This window comes from Corapipo altera, unplaced genomic scaffold (genome assembly GCF_003945725.1).
Source record: "Corapipo altera isolate COAL_440 unplaced genomic scaffold, ASM394572v1 62, whole genome shotgun sequence".
NCBI classification, from domain to species: Eukaryota; Metazoa; Chordata; class Aves; order Passeriformes; family Pipridae; genus Corapipo; species Corapipo altera.
In genome coordinates this window covers 1,240,733-1,253,929 of record NW_020884894.1, presented here as the reverse complement: position 1 = coordinate 1,253,929, position 13,197 = coordinate 1,240,733, and positions in this window count along the sequence as shown.

Sequence of the window (13,197 nt, the reverse complement as noted above, 5' to 3'; positions counted from 1 at the left end):
TAACCCAACACCGAGAGGTCCCCTGATGGGACATTTCAGGGCGTTAACTGGAAGGGCAGCAGCCATACCAATACCCCTCAGCACCCTCTTGCTAAGTCAAAATACAGAAGTATGAATTAGAATTTTGTCTATACCACAATTAAAAAACCCCCAAAACTGTTACCTTCAGCAATTTGAAGTCGGTTACTGGAAAATCCCTAGATACAGCAGAGCAAAGCTCCTGGCAATTTGCTTCACCAAGCCCTGAATAGTGCTGAAATGCAACTCAATTATTTTTTGAAATTATTTCCCCTACTTTTGTGTAATTTTCTTAACAGCTTTGAATACCTAAAGAAGTACTGCAACAGACCACAAGACACAGATCTGAGAAACCCGCATGCATTGCATAAAACATATGATTCCACAACTCATTAAGTCTAATTTATGGCATATGTAATTAAGCACCTTTGAATTGAACCTAGGTCTCTAGAGATAATAACACTTACAACTTATATAGGGCTTTTCATCTTCGAAGTGCTTTACAAACGTTAACTAATTAACAACATAATAAGACATGAAAGGCCAAAGTACTTACTCATAGTGCTACATAACCTCTGTATAATTCAGATTTTGATGTTTTTCAATGGAAGAACCAATCTGGAACCACAGCAAGGATTTACTAGTGGTTCCCTTCACAATCAGAACTCATGACTTTGTACACATCCTATCTCTGAATTCCGAGTTCTTCCCTTCTCTGCTATTTAATGCTGAGTCAGAAGAAACAGCTCCAGAATGCAAAGAAAAGTATGGAAAAGGATAGTTCACAGCAGCTTATGAGGGTGTTTGAGTTTTCAGGGCTTTGGAGATTGTAAATATTTTAGAGAAGACTGCTGTTTGACAGGGCCTAATGCAGGAAGGAGCTCCTGGAGAATTCACTGCACAAGATTTCTGGTACCACCTGAGTCCATGTCCTTCCCAAGGTAAATCTAATAATAATAATGGCACGAAGTCTCTAGAGGTTGGCTAAGAGATCAGGGAGAAAACCTTCAGCTCAAACACATTTTCCTGTAAAACCTACAATGTTATTTTGCTTAATTCCTGCTCTTCTGAAAAGTCTGCAGTATTTGACCAGTGCGTTTGTTAGTTTTTGAGGTTTTTTTCTATTGCTTGGTCTAATTTACACACAGGTCTCTTGAGACAGTGTATCTTGAGACAGCCTTATTATCTGAATGAATGTTTTCTTGGTGATAGCAGTGTTGCAGATGTTATATCAGGTTACTTGAATCCCTACTGAAACTCACTAATGCAGAAAGATGACGGATAAAATAAAAGGGGAGCAATTAATACTGATAGTTTTAGTGACCAGTCCTTCAGACATCAGCCTGTGCCAGTGATCATTTTCAGGAGCTCAGAATGCTGGCCATTGTCTGTGCACATGCTGTGTTTAAGGATCACCTGTTCACTGGTGAGAAAGATAATGGCTTATCGTGGCAGGATCTCTTGTCTCTCTCCAGACAATGCCTGACTCTGTCCCCTTGGGGATTCTGCTGTGGACCAAAAATTGAGAATTTGAAGACTTGTGAAAAAACATAGCAAGCATGTTAGACAGAACTATGTATATGTACCTGCCTAACTGCACACACAAAAGATAATCTCAGAAACAAACACAAATGACTCAGCATTAGAGCACCATCCGAAATTACAGAAAATGAGACATACCATGAACCAGAAATCAACATGGCTGTGGAATGAGCAGGCTTCTGTGCTTCCCCACAAATACATGGTCCAGAACAAATCCTGAAAGGTAACAACCTCACAGTAATAATGCCTACAAGAGATCCTATGATAAGCATAGGGTCTAATCAAAGGCATTAAGATTTTTAAATGCAAATGTAGACTAGAACTGTCAAAATGTTTTATCCCTAAAATGTGAATGCTAACCTTCCCATGCTTATTATATAGTGGTACATTTTAAATTGCCTGGAGCAGAGTTGAATAAAGCAAGTCAAATGGATATTTGAAAGAACTGCTCTTCACAATAGTTGTGTGTCTTTCAAATGTTGATCAATTGATTACCAAAATCAAAGAATACATTTCCCAAATGAGCTTCTGCAAAGCACTCAATAGCAGAAAACAGCATAAAGTTCCACAGAACAGCAGTCTTCTCTAAAATATTTACAAATACAATTTTCTACTGCTTTCTTGGTTTATAGCTTAGGTCTCCACAGATGTAGAATGAAGAATAAAACACTTCTGATAAATCAATAATTTGGTTCAGTTTCAGCATGACAAATTCAGAAAAACAAAGACAGAAAACAATTTGAAATTATCCAAAGGTTTAACTTAAATCTCATGGCAAATCACAGTCCCTCTAATACAACTGCTCAAATGACTTTTAAATCTTTAATAAACAAAATTATGGCAAAATATATAAAATACTCTCTAATTGCAAACCACATGTGAACATTCTTATTTCATAAGGCTCTTGATTTTTGCTTTCCTTAGAAATAAGACAGATCTATTTGCACTTGTCTGTCCCTTTGGAATTTCCTTTCCTCTCAACATTGCCTGTAAGAGGAGCAGTGTATGGTCCTTAGAAGGGTATGTAAAGGTGAAATGCTCAGCCTGCTTTTGAGCTTTTCTCAGGCAGTTACTCTTTGCTCAGCAGAGGCTTCTGCTGAGGTAACCACAGAGAGCACTCAGGGGTATTTTCCAGCTTCTCCCCACACTGGGACAGATCTTATTGAGAATGACTAAATATTAGCCATAACTACTAGTGTTCTGTCCATCTGCCACCTCCAGTGAGTTGGTTTCTGCTGCTGCCATGATGCTGTACTTGCATTGTTTTCCTTCCCTCTGTCAGTCATCTTTGGAGAACAAGTGCCCCCCAAATACACACGGTTTTCATCTAGTGACTTTAACCTGAAAAAACAGGAAGAAAAAAGGAAAACTAACTTCCAATCTGAAACAAACCCATCACTTATTTGAGCTTCCTTACATTTCATCTTCCTTCTAAAGGGAGGTTTTCTTGTACCACCTTTTGCAGTTGCCTCATCTACTGTGCTGTCCTTACCATGATAAAACCTGAGCTGGGGTGCAGATTCTTTACTATGCCCCCTCTATAGAGCAAAATTCAGAGTTGTTCATGAGTAACTAGGCTCTCAGCACCCTTGTCTTTACTCCTCCATCTCTGTAAAAGGCATTTGTCCCGAAGAACATAATGGGACTTTGACCCTGTCATGACAGGACTGCTGTCCTAGTCTGGAAATTTATAAGGGAAAAATCTGAAAGATCAAACCCATTCATTTTTACTTAAATGAAAGTTTTGTTCAGTAACAACTTAAAATATCAGTTTAAAAGCCTTACCTCCAGAGTTTCTGACATCTGATCTTGAGGTTCTGACTCTGCTAGGATGCAGCTTATTCTTTCCCATGAGCTGCTTCTTCATGAAGGAGAAAAACTCCAACCGTCCACATCACATTACACTCTCAGTAATTCTAGGAGTAACAGATTACAGTGATCTGTAGGATTTTTCTCTTTTCCACACTAATACCTTTCTGGAGCAAGCCCCTGTGCTGAAATCCTCTTGGGTAAACAGAGTGCACTCCAGGACTTACTGTATCCTAAGCAAGTGAACAAATATTTAGCCTTATGACACTTAGGTGGTTGACTCTCTACCTGTACCTTTCTTTCAACTCTCATCTGGAAAAGGAGAGTGGCTGAAGGAATCTGTAAGGAAAATTACGGAGAAAAGGACATAATTGGTGCCTGTCCAATGTTGACAGAGAAGCCAGAAACATGGGAGATTGACAGTTTATAGGGAAGAGGTATTTCTCTCTCCTTAAATTTTTGCAGATCATTTCAACTGAGCTGCATTTCACTGTAAACAACACAGGATTTGGTCCCTATTGCTCTGTGCAGTAGGGTAAAGAGGACTTTCAGCAATCACACAGACAACACAGGAAACTTCCCACCATTCTCTATGGCCTCAGTGTGCCAAGGGAGATGTTCCAATTTCTGTCTCTAACTGGTATTTGCTATTTTCTCGGACACTTAGCAGGAACACTCACTCTTTCAGCAGTAGCTGGGTGGAAGAACAACATTTTATTCTACTCTGTCTTTGTTTGCCAGTTAATGAAAGATTTTGGGTGGTAAAGAACAGAAAATTTTTCTTCCAGTGCTGTTATTCCCATACTGCACACGGACCTTTGGATCCTCCACCTCTATGTGTCATCCTTTAGTATCTCAGTCAACTCCTAAGCTCAGGAGGAAACAGCAGCAATTCTGCCTCTGGATCTTGTTTTTATGTAGGTCTGCTAATCACATGAATGTCCTTAGTCTTACAACAGGTGATTTAATGGTGTCATTAATCCCATTTTAAATCTAAAGAACTGAGGTACACAGTAATTGCTCAGACAGGAGGCTGGGCACCAAGCTCGGATTTCCTGTTAAAGTTTTCGATGTTCATTAATTTTCTGATACCTCAGTTTTTTCTTTTTGCTCTATAAAGTTATTTGCAGAACAGGTACAGAAGGTATCAGAGCCAAAAACAAGTCAATGAAAGCAATTAAAGTATTTAAATAGATAATGGGTTTTTTTCTTCCATATGACTATCACACAATATGGCAAGATGAGGTTCTTCCCTGCCAGCAGAAAGCTGTAACTCTGCAGAGTTACTGAAGTGCAAATATTGATTGGACAAGATGGAACATGTTACTGAGGCAATTGGTCAGGCTAAAGCAGTGATGGCAGCACATGGGATATTATGGATGGTTGGAGTAGCTGAGGATATCTGTCTTTCTGTCTATCTACCTGTTTTCCAAGATGTCTATCATCATTGAACTTCGCTACCAAGGACCAAGGGCAGCACTTAATCATCAATAGATAAATCCTGTTTAAGCCATTTATTGGGGACTGGATCAGATTTTCCTTACTTGTACCTTAGCTGCTCTTTTTTTTTTTTCCCTCCACACTTGTGAGACAGTAGCATTTTCTCACAGCCTGTTGTTTTGGGACTTGTGTCAGTAGCAACAGCACAGCTCTGTGTGTCTGCCAGGGCTTATTCAACTCAGCTCCTTTCCAGAAAAACAAAACAGCCAACTGATGAGAGATATAAAATTTCAAACCCAGTGCCTTTTCATAGTATCTGATGTACAATTTGGAAGCAGCAGAAGTGTGACCAGTTTATGCACCTGCTCCTTTACCTGTAGCCAGAAGTGTGTGAATCACAGCGGGAGTTTCCCAAGTAATACCTGCTGTAAACCCACAGCTTCCGTGGCTGCATTTTCTCTATAGTTAGTATTCATCAAAGAGACTGCAACAGTGCAGAGCTGTGTGTTTGCTGGCATTTTTCTTGTTCAAAGCTTTTGAGAACACTTTACTGAAGCATATAATGCTCCCTTGAAATTGGCCTCTAAACCACATTTTGAGAAGATGAAACACAGGCACTTGGCTGGGTGTTTTTGCCCTGTGCCATGGCTTGCTCAAGGCAAAAAAGCACCCCCGTCTCCCTTCCAAATCTCTCAGCTCAAGTCTCATCAGTCTAACGATCACGAGGTTTCTTTCTAACGTAACAGTTTTTCTCTCTCTTTATTTTTTCTTCTTAATTTTTACATCACTAGTTACGAGGTCGGGTACATAGATTTCCCCCTTTCACTCTAAGATTTAGGCTCTTACATGATTTTAAACTCTTGGAGAATTCATTTGTCATTATGGTCTTGCATTAAAGACACACTTTCTGGGGTAACTTTGGGAGTAATCATTGTGCCCTCTTGTTTTTATCTGAAGTGTTCCAAAAGGAGAGTTAGTCTAAATTAGGCGATGGAGTTTTTGCCTTGACATTTGGGAGGTCAAATTTTGCCTGTGACTGTCAACCTCTCAGAAGAGGAGATGGCATTTGGAGTAATCCAAAACTCCTGCAGAGTTACATTACTGTGGCAGCCAGACTGGAGTAAATCTAGGCTGAAGATCTATTGGTTCAATTACTGCTTGGGGTCAGGACATGCCATAAATTATTAGATATGCAAATGGAAAACTAGGTCTGTTGATGAAAGGAAGATGGATGGATTTCTTAAATACTCATAATCAGTGCAAGGACCAACTATATAAACTGATATATAGTTATTTGCTTGTAAAAGATTTCTGTTCTTAAATTTTACCTGTGTGCAGGTAAAAATAAATTATTTTTTTTTTATGTGCATGCCGTAATTTAAAAATAAGCTTCAGAAATCATTTGCTTCTGCAATGTCTCTTAATTTTTAGAAACAGTTTCAGAAAGAAGTTCAGGAGACGCTTGCTAATTGTCATTCTGTTCTCATTTACCATAGGGCAAATCTGCAACACTGCTCTACATTCTGCGAAGACACGCTGACAATGTATTTGGAGGGAGAGCCATTTCCTCTGCCTATGGAGGCAGGGTGTGCAAAGAATGGCACCAAACTAGCTCAGGTTTGTGTATCTGCTGCAGAGGGAATGAGCTGGCACACAGTAACATCACCTTATCACCACGTGAATTCTGTGGTGTTTCAAGAGGGTTTTCTTTGATAGAAAAATAAAACTCAATTAAGATATTCCTCTATCACACTTGGTTTTGCTGTTTAATACATTATTTATAGTTTTATTTCTCAGTGGCATTAAAGTTGGAAGAACTTGACCCCTACTTTAGTCATGTAGAAAGTCTGCTACATTTATAAAAACCTGTTGAATTTCTCTTGTGGGTTATCTCTTTTGGGAAAGTTTTTACTACACGTAAGACAAAATGATTATGAGTGTGAGAATAACGTGAGCTGTTCAACGCCACCTGCTGCTGCAAGGGGAAATGTATTCCCAGAGGCACCTTGGCTGAGCAGGAACAGATACAAAACTACTGGAAAATTTGTTCTGCTTGACAGTAAGTTTGCAGGAATAGATCACGACACGTGAGGGAATACCTTTCCCAAAACTGATACTGACTTTTTCCAAGCAGTTTGTGAAAGCCCCGGGAGTTTCTAAAGAATATACAGCATCCCTCCCCAGTTGGCTACATCTAAACAATTTTCATTTCTGTCACTCCGGAGAGAAAGTTTTTCAAAACTACTACAGGCTTTCTCAAAGCTCCTATTCATTGCCGAAATATAAATCTCTTGGCCACTGCCCTTGCTGTCGTTATTTTACTAAGAGTTGACATGGTGGGTGATAATAACTAGACAGTAAATTGACAGTTATTCAAGTATTCTCCAAGTTGAGATTAGAAATTAGTTCATATCACACAATTTACGTAACAGAAAAGAATATTAGGAAATACATTTTAGCTAGTTATAATATATACTACTTTGAGACAAACACATTCTTTGTATATGCAGGAAGAAAACCACCAGAAGGAATGGAAGGTAAGAACCTGCAGGTTAGGCATTGCAGCTCACCACGGGTACCTTTGGAAGTGGAGGAAGCCAGTGATGCCCTGTGGGTAAGAGCTGTGTGTGATGGTTGAGCTGCGAGCACCTGATTCCAGTGTGACACCAACATAACTTGGAAGCAACTCCTTACAGCCAACGAAACTGTACAGGGAGAATCACACAAATGAGAGCAAGCAATCAGATTTTAAATCTTTTCCTATGCAATTCTGAACATAATTTTAAGTTTGTGAGAAGGCTACAAAAAACAATATCCATAAGTCCAGTGTGGAAACACTAATAAGTGAAGAACTGAATAAACTCCATTTTTGTGTGACTTCTAGACAAAAACAAAGTGCAAATTCTGCTTAATGCTGTTCAAATCTTCAGTGCTTTAATGAGCATGGTCACTTGGTATTGACTTTTAGTCTGTTTCTGTAGACTGACAGGAAAGAACAACTCTAATTTTACAGAAACATTCCTTTAAACTTATAAGAAAAAAAGATGCTGTAGAAGTTTAGCAGCACATTTATATTCTTTAGTGTGCTTTATTTCTATACCCCAATTTCCCTCTTGTGACACTCATTTAATAAATATGAATTAGGTTTACTATATATAAATGCTGTTTTGCAACAAAATAAAGGTATATTTTTCAGTAGCTATAATAATCTCTGGAAAAAAGCTCTCCACTAAACCTTCTGGACCTGCATAAAAATGGGGTTTATTGTGATAAATATTTTTAAATTTTATCATGATTTTATTTCCATGAAATGGCACAACAGACCAATCCAACCAATTTTTGTCTCATTCATGCACAGAGATTGTTTTTGGACCGTGCTCAGTAAAGGGAATTTTTTACAACTAACTCAAAATACCTTTTACGATCTGCCCCCCTCCCCTCATTTTGCTTATAGCCAATGACAAACTAATTATAATATATTGGATGCACTGACTCTCCTTTCATTAGTTGTTTCATTACTGCCTTACCAGAAAATCTAGCTAAAACAATTTTTACAGCTGTAAAGAACAGAAGTGAATTCATATTTCTAGAACTTCAGCCAGAAGTAACTATCTTTTCAACAGCTGAATTTTCGTTAAAATTTACAAAAGACCTCTGCCTTCCCTGATTTATTGTTGCATTAGGTAAAACTACACAGAGTGTATAAAATACTGTGTTACTCCACTTGTAGTTTGATCTAACATGTTATCAGTGATTGCAAGTACATTTTATAACCCCAGCTACTGAATCGAAAAAAAGGTGATACAAGCATCAATCTCCAGGATAAAATCAGAGCACTTTCTACCACGGTTTGACCTTAGTGATGCCTTTGGATAGTCTTACTTGTCTAAGTCCTTGCAACAATTACCAAGGGACAGTTAGAAAATGCAGCCTTAACAGTGCAGACTGGAATTACCAACAGCATCAAAGACTTTAACCCTGGAGATTTCTGAACACAGGACGAATTTGAGGAAGCTCTGATGCCACTGCAGGAATGAAACAGAACAGGACTGCAGACACCAGGCAGTGATTTTATTTGTGCTACTGACTGTCTGCATCCCTGAGTGTCATTAGCAAATACAAAAAGCTATCAATAAAATCTTAGACCTCTAGATACAGTTAACTCCAGCTGTAGCCACCAAACCTTATTTATAGCATGAGGAAGCACAGTTAATTACAGGTCACAAAAATGTTAATTTCTGTCATAATACGAGTTATAGTCTAAAAATGAAAAAGCTTATTTTTGGACTGAAATGGTTTCTCCTAATAGAACTCTGTTAATTTGAAATCCCATCTCTGTCTGTAGGCTACAGAACAGGCAAAGAAAGGATAAATGTGCCTTATCAATCTATTTCATGGTTCCAAATATAATAATATTCAATTAAAATAATAAATCTGATCACTTTTTCACAAGGCAAAGTACTGAAAGTATATAAGAAATAGCGAAGATGATCATAAAAGACTATTCTGGGCAATGGCAGTTGTAGCTGCTTATTATTAACATTAAATACATTTTTAATTAATACAACAGATTTTGAAAATGTTTAATCCTTGTGACCTGGAAAGTGAATAAAAAAATCCACCTTATGAACAAGCCTAACTGCTTCCTCCAAGGAAAGAATCACCAATAATCTCAATGATTCTAAAGTACATTGGATATATATTAAGACAAACATTACGTGAAGGATGGAGTTAATTATACTGCATATAACCAGACACCGGTCACTCCACAAGTTGTAATTTATTTTCCCCTTATTTGCATTTAAACTTCAAAGGTATTTCAGGAAATGTAAAATAACATGATTTGAGCAGCTACAAAGATGATACGCATTTAACTTCAAAACTATGTTTCAAGCTCTTAAAAATAAATTACACACAATTTCAGGAAATAACACACCATTCTCATGCAACCTGTAATTGTTGCCTCAAAAAATGGTAAACTCATTTTTGGAGGGGAAATATCACAATTTAGGGCAACAGTATTCATCTGGTGGGGCTTCTAGAGATAAAAGGAAACTGGGGTAATTTGCATCAATATGCTAACCTAAGTTTATATGTAGAGTTTACTCGGTTAAAAAGGTCATATGACTGCAACTTCATATGGAAAATTAGCAGAGTGGTTCGAATTAATATCCAACTCCTACTGCAGAGCAGACAGTCTCTTCAGTAAAATGGGAAGGGCTTCAGACTTCTACAGTTTGTGTTTGTCACCACAACTTTCTTCTTTTCTATTTTTTTTCTTTTAAGGGGAAAACTTGTGAGTTTGAGTCCTTAGGATACGTTTACAATCCCTGTGTATATGAACATATCTAAAATTCCAGCATATAGGTCAGTACTGAGCTTTCTAAATACTTAACAAACATCTTTTTGTATCCCTTCATGTCAGATTTAATTGTCCATGGTGAAAGGAAACGCTAATCAGAATTCAAGAGAAGTACTCTAAGACGTGTATCTTTCCAACCTGAACTATCCTATGATCCTGGGAAAGCAAGGATAAGGGAAAAAGCAAGTTTTCATCTTATTTAAAACATCAAAACAAATTAAATACTTTAAAATTCTCATTATTAACTACTGTATGGTTTTTATACAACAGCTATATATAACAGTGAGGTGCAATGAGGCACTCTGAGGGAAAAGCTCACTTTACAAATACCTCATTCCTTTCAGAATCTGGCCCTGGAGGATGGTATTTGAGACAGTATTAAATAATACACTGCTTTTAGAAAATTATTTTACAACCTATCAAAAAGATGTGTTTTCTAGTCTCTGTTCCACGGTTCCCCCACATATTCCTGAGGTCTGTTCCTTCCACGCAGTTGACCCCCACAGGCGGTCGGGAACTCCTGTGGGGGCTGAGAGAAATCCAGCCTTGCTGTGCACTGGTTCACACAGCTTCTGAGCAGCACCACAACTTGTGTAACTGCAGCTGTAGTAGTTCACTACTCTGACACCGAGCTCAGGTGGACACCTTAGTGGAAAGGACCAAAGATCAGGACAAACAGCTGAGAGGTGCCCGCAGTTACTAAGCCCTTTGGTGGACAAACCACAGCAGTCACAGCCCTTAGTTCTTCATAAGCTGGTGCCTTCCCTGGGACTGCTTCCTCCTGGGAACCATTCCTGGGAACCATTCCTGGTTACATACAAGCTACGACTAAGTCCAAGCTGACCATGAGCACCTCTGTATGTCACCACTGCTCACAAGGAGGAAAGCCTGGGCCCACTGCAGCCAACAGAAGTTTTCCAATTGTTTTCATAGATGCTCTGACATCCCCAGAGGGAACAGTTCTGTGCATTCTGTGGATCTTCTCAGGTCCACATTTGATCTGCAAAACAGATCCCTTGCAACAGAGGTCTCTCTCCATTTGTTTTTGTGTGATCCTATCTAAATGATAATAATGCAATTCCAACTGATTATTATTTGCTAGAAAGTCCTTTATCTGTCATATGAAAAATATTAAAAGAAACCTTATTTTCATAGATGATGTATGTTTTCATCTAATACTGGAGATCTTTAAGAACACTTCTGCATCTTGGCACAAACTGCATTAGAATCTTCAAATAAAAAGCTTTATAAAAGTGTAAATTTACTCCAGAAAAATTACAGGGGCAGTAGATTTTGTTTAAAGTAGCCTTGCAAGTCTGAGGCTTACAGTATTGCATTTGCAGCAGTGGTGGTTGCATAGCCATGCTGGTTTGCACAGCTGGTTAGAGACAAATAGGAAGGCAAGGTCCTTGCCTGGCAGAGCTGACAACTTCAATCAGGCTGACAATCTAACAACAAGTGACAACGGTGGTCAGAGAGTGGGAAGGGCAACAGCAAACCAAGATTGGGGAAAAGTGATCTTGAGAAAGCACTGTTTTGAAGGGATCCAGATGAGCAATACCTTAAACTTGGTTTGTTTGCTTTTTAATTTTAGGAGTGCCAAATTTAGGGGTGACTGCCCAGATATCAGCAGGATGATGCAAAAAAACCAGGAATTTTGATTTGGAATGGAAAATGACAGAGCAGAAGGAGGACCTGAAGAGCATATGGTAGGAAATACATGGGGAGGAAGGACCTAGAACAGCAGCATTTTCTCCCACGTTTGGGTACATCTGTAAAATATCAAAACACCCTAAATAAAGTGCTGTTGGGAGTGACAGGGATGGTCAGGAATGGCAGCAGCACAAGTGCATACCTATCTTAATGAAGTCTCACATCATTTTTGCAACAACCCTTTAGAGAAATAATAGCACACCATTCTTAGGGAGCCAGTTTGGCACAGCTTCTGCTTATGTAGGAAACCATTCCTATGATTTCCTGCAGGTCTAGGAGTGAAATTATCTGCTGCAGTAAATTCACAAGTTTAGCATTCGTTGCTACTGTGACCAAAGGTTAATGTTTTGCTGCTTGACTGAATCAAAATCACCAGTTGCCTATTAGATATTTCTGTGGTCTTGCTCACACCTTTGATTTCAGCAGACTTTGAGTAATCTAATTCTCTGAATGTTAAATGAAAGCTATGCATGTAAGAGATTAAGTTTTGTTACTGCAGAACAAAGCAATTTCACAAATAGTTTTCTTTTGTAGCTGATTGGGTCACTGAGGGTGCCTCCAGCCAGCACAGGCAGCTTCTGGCTGCAAATGTGCTGAATGACCATCTACCCTGTGAAAATCAAGAAGGAGGGACTACAGCAGCCTGGAACAAATACCTGACATCAGGGCTACAGCTCCTTTTGGCACAGATGGCTGTGAACAGGGATCTCACAATGTGCAGTGCTGTGCAATAGCCATCCCTGACACAGATGAACACAGTAAGAACATTAAAGACTTTCAGGGAGAACAGAAAGGGTTTTGGATTACTATCTCATTTGAATCCACTTCCAAAAGCTACAGAAATTGAATAATATTTTTTTAAAGAAGATTTTCTAATCCTGGTGCTCAATAACATCCCACAAAACTTCATTTTAAACACTCCAGAAGACTTGAATGGAGGTATCTTTTATGCATTTGCCCAAAAACGAGAGTAAAAATCTGAAATTCTTTCAAACTGATATTCTATCATGTGCCTGTGCTCCTACTCAGAGTAACTAATTGCATAATTTAGCCATACAACTGACCTGAGCAACGTTATTCTGTTGAAAGTTCACCTTTCTGTCAAGTTGGCAGTGAGTTAATTTGAATAATTTGAACCTGTCCTTGCAAAGTTGTGCCTGAGCAGGGTCGTGGAAAGCAGCTGTGTGGGACAGGGGGTGGAAGTGTTAACCAGAGATGTTCCATTTGAGAGCGCAGGTCTGTGAGCTTCCCACTGAACTATAACTTACTATGCAAATGCCAAAATAAAAAGACCTAAACTTTTCTCCTGAAAA